Source organism: Hyaena hyaena, unplaced genomic scaffold (assembly GCF_003009895.1).
Source record: "Hyaena hyaena isolate Hyena2069 unplaced genomic scaffold, ASM300989v1 scaffold_286, whole genome shotgun sequence".
In the NCBI taxonomy this organism is placed as follows: Eukaryota; Metazoa; Chordata; class Mammalia; order Carnivora; family Hyaenidae; genus Hyaena; species Hyaena hyaena.
In genome coordinates this window covers 328,404-334,226 of record NW_024080918.1, presented here as the reverse complement: position 1 = coordinate 334,226, position 5,823 = coordinate 328,404, and the positions used below count along the sequence as shown (strand labels likewise).

Below are 5,823 nucleotides of genomic sequence, written 5' to 3'. Positions count from 1 at the left end.
TGGCTACTATGTGGTGTGGGAATGGACTGTAATGGGTTTAAGAATGGAAGCAAGGAGCCTACTTAGTGATTTCACTTGTCCAGGCATAAGATGACAGAAGCTTGGACCAGGATGATGGCTGTGTGTATGGAGAGAAGTGGCTGGATTTAGCTGTTTTTTGGAAGTAGAAACAGTGTATTTGAAGTGATGTTAAAGGTGAAGGAAAGAAAAGGAAGAACAGAAGAGTGGTGCCATTTTCCAAGATGGAGAAGAATAAAAGAGTAATACTTGGGTGGGGGGTAAGGTGGGAACATGAAGCAAGAGTTCTGTTTTGAGCATGTTAAGCTTGAGATACCTATTGCACATCTAAGTAGACAGCTGTATATATGAATATGGAAGAGCTCAGGAAAATGAGCCCTAAGCAAAGGATTGGTTGAATTTTGAGACGCATGTTTCCCTCAAGATCTTCCAATAGTGTAGATCTGGACAGGGGTACGCACTGGAGACTGACCACTTGCAGCTACAGACTCCGTGGGAATAGTCAATGTAGCTCTAGAGTTCAGGAGAATCTGCCTGCCCAGTGCCCAACCCAGAAGTGGAACCTGGAGTCTTTGGTAGAGGCTGTAGTTTTAAGCCAGTATGCTTTCTGAAAGATGCCAAAAGACTGAGTACAGAAAAGGCCAGTGACAAACCCAGGCAGCTCTTGTGAGAGGAAGGGTGGGGAAGTCATCACATAATCTGGCTCCCACCCACTCCCACCCACCAGCTCAGAGCATTGTATCTAAGAGATCCAAGGGAGTAGAGTCAAGAATATGACGCATCAGGAGGTACAAAGAAAAAGGAGATCCCAGCATGAGGTAATGACTGAAAAATGCCATAGCCCATTACATAAGCGAAAGTGAAACCTCTGAGGAACAAATAAACAAAGGGTATCATATTGATATAAAAATACAAGAAGCTCACTCTGTGGTTGCTGACACACATCACTGTGGAAACAAAACCATGTCCAAAGTGACTATGGTTAAACTTGGAACCACATGACAGGAGCTTTAGGAAGTTCCAAAATAATCAAGAATAACTTGAACAAAGTAGCATTCTTCCCCAGGCTTATGGTTTTGAGAGAAGGGAAAGCATCCCTCTGGAAAGGAGGCACAACAATTCAAGGGGTGAAAGCGATTCAAGGTTCCATTTGAAAAAAGGAAACTACTGCCACCTTCGAAGAGGACTTAAGTTGATGGACATTAGTCAGGAATCGGCTCTCAAGTCCATGAGACTATAGACTCTACTTTTCTTCTCAGCCAACGCCCCCGTAAGTATATGTATGTATATGTATATATCTATATTCACTTAGAAATTTGTCTTTTTTCATTGCTTAGGAAAACCAAGACTATTACTTTAATTCTGTACCTGATCATGTGCACTGGCCATTAGGATCACTTTGCCTTGGCCACTAGGAAACTCACAACCAAATGTGCACCCCACCCATACATATTAAGTACATAAATCATTAGGTACCATGTAGCTTGTGTGGCAACCTCACTACTGGCTTAATCTTGATTCTATATCCTTATGTTTCTTTCATTCCCCATTTTCGGATTAAGAAAATACTGTATTTGACATACAATGTATTTTGGAATAAAGTACAATACAAATAAGTAAACTTTCTGCCCAAACAAGGCAGCATGAAAAACAGGCACCTGGTGGTATTATGACATCTCAACGAGGCAAAGAGGTTCTAATTACTGTTTGTTAGACACTCACGTCAGAATCATTAAGTTCATTAGATAGACAGGAATCTTGCTTCAGCCATAAACAAGATGACAAATTAAAGGTTCATGAACAAAAGAAGGAGGTATTCAAGGTAAGAAGGGTAGCGCCAATAAAAACAATCAAATGTGCAATTCCAATTCTTGTAGGGGTTGATTTCCACCCAGCCCGGAATGAGCGCCTCTGGCCTGCCTGGGTGGTTCTTTTACAGAGACTTGGCTGTATCCTGGGTATGGTTGGTCCCTCAGCTTCTACCTAGTAGGATCGACCACACTCTTGTCTAGACAAGTGGGTCAAAAGCTTGTCTCTTTTGACAAGCTCTGGGAAGCTTACTTTGCCTGGTTTCTAATTATTTGTTCTCTTAAATTGCCAGTTATTCAACGTTTTTAAAAGTAATGCAAAGGCAATGAAAATTCAAGTAACACCAAAGATGTAAAATATAAAATCAAACATCCCCTTCTTTCCCTCCTATTTCATTGCTTCTCTCCCCCAACTCATCAAGCGTAATTTCCAATAACTGTTCAGTATGGATACTTTTGAATCTTTTCTATGCACATTCAAACATATTTACATATATATACATATACACTTATTATAGCTTTATGTTTTTTAAAAGCATTTTTTTTTTTAAATTTAATGTTTATTCATTTTTTGAGAGACAGAGACAGATAGAGCACGAGCAGAGGAGGGACAGAGAGAGGGAGACACAGAATCCAAAGCAGGCTCCAGGCTCCGAGCTAGCTGTCAGCACTGAGCCCGATGCGGGGCTCGAACCCACAAACTGCGAGATCATGACCTGAGCCGAAGTCAGTTGCTTAACTGACTGAGCCACCCAGGCGCCCCTTAAAAGCATTTTTAAATTCACATTATTCTGTAACTTGCTTTTGCAATGACTAAAATATTTGGTTTCTACTTCTGTTACATACCTACCTACCACATTCTTTATATAATGGCTTCTCAATGAATCATGAAATGCTAGTAAAAATACACCATAATATAGTCAGCCAATTAAGGAACATTTAGGTTATTTCTAATATTTTGATAGTACAAATTAATGTCACAGTCAACATTCTTATACTTGTATCCTTTTGCTTTTTTTTTTCTAAGAGGAGAACTGCTGGGTCAAGGGTATTCATGTGTTAAATTTTGATAAAGCACTGCCAAATTATCTTCCAGAAACATTGACCAATCTGTGCTTCTACCAACTATGAAAGAGTGCCCTTTGTTCACATTCTCATCAATGGATATTGCCAGTTTTTAAAAAAAAATTGTGGCAGAACTGATTAACAAGAACTTGATACCTATTTTAATTTGTGTTTGTCTGGTCAGTAGTAAGGCTGATTATCATTTTTAGTCTTTCCTTTTACTATGGCTATAATTAAAGACAAAGTTGAAGGTGTGGTTTTGGTTTATTTCTTTTAGATAGAGATGACCAATCAAAACAGTGATATTTTGAGCTACTGATCCCTGCAAAGATCCATATATGAATGTTACATGTTTCCATGTTAGGAAAGTCAGTCATAATTAAATTCCCAAGGTCCAATTGTGCCTGATGTTTATTCTGGGATTCATATAACGGCTTTGGTCCAAAGCATTAAAAAAAAATGTCAGAACTGTGTTCTGATAATGTTCCCTTGTACCACCATTATCACACTGTTATATGTAACAGGAACAACTCTGTTCAAGTTATGGAAAAAGAAACTTTAATTAGACAACTATTGGGAGCCCATGACTGAGCTCATTAATGGATGACTGGACCCCAGGAATACCATGGTGGTCTCATAGCTGACACGGTATAGTTGGGAGGTCACCTCCATACAGCCAATGTTTCAAATTCCTTGATTTCTGTGCTCAAGAGACTAATTCTAGGGAGAAAGGATCTTATTGGCTTAACTTGGGCCTCAAGGGAGGGCAGCCTCTTAATTACTGTCCCAACAGACTGAATCTAACAGGAAAGAGATCCTTCTTCAAAAGGAAACTGGAATACTGTTAGGAAGTGAAATGGATGCTAGTCAGCTGAAAACCAACCAAACAAAACTATCCCCTACACTAAACTTTACAATTGCCATTTCTTCTCTTCACCTTGTAAACCTGCCCAGTCCCCAGAGTCACTACAGATAATCTGACAGACAGTATGCTCCTCGCATCCAGAAGGGGACCCCTTGGAGCAGAATAATGGAGATCATCCTATTCCTCGTACTTTGTGCAGTGCTTGTTCAAGAACCTTCCCTTTTACTAGCCCTGGATTAAAATATTTAAGTCTTAGAATAAGAACAATTATCCTGAGAGGTTTTAATATTGATCTTCTATCATTCTCCTTGGGTTATCCTTAAATGCATAGAAATTCTGTTTACTCTTTTATTCATCCATGCAACCACTATTTATAGAGTGGAACCTTCTGTCAGACATTGTTCTAGGTGCTGAGGGAACAGCAATGAAATGCAAAGACACAGTCTCTGTCCTGGTAACAGATGAAGCTGGAAAGAGTAAGCAAAGTTGGAATGTGGACTTTGGCCTTTATCTGAAAAGTAATAATAGAAAGTTACTCAAAGGTTTTGGGCAGGTAAGAAACATCAGATTATGTTTTAGATACACTGTTCTAAATGGCGTATAGAGAGAGTGGGCTGCAAGGGTTAAGAACAGAAGTCAAGAGAACAGACGGTACCAAAGAAGTAGCTAGATAAGAAAAAGCTATAGTCTGGACTAGTTTGGTGGCCAAAGAGATAAAGAGATATGGACAGAATAAAGAGATATTTAGAAGGTAGAATGAAAAGGATTAGGTGATTGAAGTGTTCTAAGAAAGGAAAGGAGACAAAGATAACTCTTGTGTTTTGGGTATGAGCAACTGGATGACTGATGATGACAATGGGTAACCCAAGAGGAGGTGGCTGGAGTCAGGTAGAGAAGAGGACAAATTAGCTGTGGGTCACACTGAGTACATGTGTGATTCTCATGGCTGTCTGGTTTGCAGGTCAGTAGACAGATTCAGAATGTGGAGTTATTGGCGGGTATTAAGCCAAGGAGTTAGAAGATGCTGCCCAAGGAGAGGGTATAAATTAAACAGAGAGGGTCACCAATACAGAACTCATAGTTTAAAGAAAGAAACCCCGGAGTATTCTGCTTCAAGAACTGTAACTTCTGTATCCTGTGGAGGATCACATCCATTCTTCTCTGTTTCAGTTTATTCTAATGTGTAACAACAGCCGTCTCCTTCATATGAGAAGATTAATAACTTGGGCAATACTCCTGGTAGATCTGCCATTTGGCTAAGCTTATAGAAAGACTCCCAAACAGTTGTGTTCAGCTCCATCTTGTGTGGAGAGAGAAGTGTTCCTCATCATGTCATATGCTCACACAGATTGTCCAGGTAAGCAGCTCACCTTTGGTTCAAGGGCTTACAGATTTCCAGGGCCAATGGTGGGATGGTGGGGTCCACCCTTGAGGACAACCCAGCCCTGACTGAGCCCCATCCTTCTACTCTGTTCTTTTGTCCTCATGGCAGATTTGAGGATTGAATTCCCTCCACACCGTGTGGTCCCAGTTACCCCTCTCCTGCCTCCCTTCCTCATTCCAGTGCTAGGTTATCCAGTCACTGGATATGGAAAAACTGCATTCCACTGGATCCTTGCTTCTATGTTTCTGTTTCTGTCTGAGGTGCCAGCAAGAGAAGAAAAGAAATACACAGGAAGCATACTAGTAGGCTGAGCTGGGATTCTGCTACACGTTCAGATGACAGGTCACCTATAGACAGATGATTCCGGGATCAATCTGGAGTTCTTAATATTACCAGGAAGAGGCTCAGAAGGCTGGAAATATGGGCAAAAGATCATCTTGAAAACCACACAGAGCTACGGAGTTCTGGTAAATACAAGCACAATTAAAAAAAAAAAAAAACGCATTTGCAAAACTATATGGGTTTCTAAGTCCAGCCCTTGTTAATCCAAGGAATTGCTTGAACCTTGTTGGCCTAGTCTATGATTCCAGCTTTGACCGCTGTTGCCCATGAAGGCCTCAGTGAATTCCTTTTGGAGCCTCCAGACTTCCTTGGCTGGTAACTTGTTCCTCTTGGGATGGTTT

General features: G+C 40.6%; 1 long non-coding RNA gene across 2 annotated transcripts; it reads left to right on the top strand.

Moving 5' to 3' along the window:
• Positions 1-1,769: 1,769 nt before the first annotated feature.
• On the top strand, positions 1,770-5,609 carry LOC120241662. 2 transcript variants are annotated; one of them, XR_005530918.1, is made up of 4 exons: positions 1,770-1,840; positions 4,152-4,309; positions 4,927-5,113; positions 5,321-5,609. It is a non-coding gene; the product is annotated as an uncharacterized LOC120241662 (long non-coding RNA). The 2 variants fall into 2 exon arrangements; XR_005530919.1 differs by having other exon boundaries at positions 5,249-5,609.
• Positions 5,610-5,823: the final 214 nt, after the last annotated feature.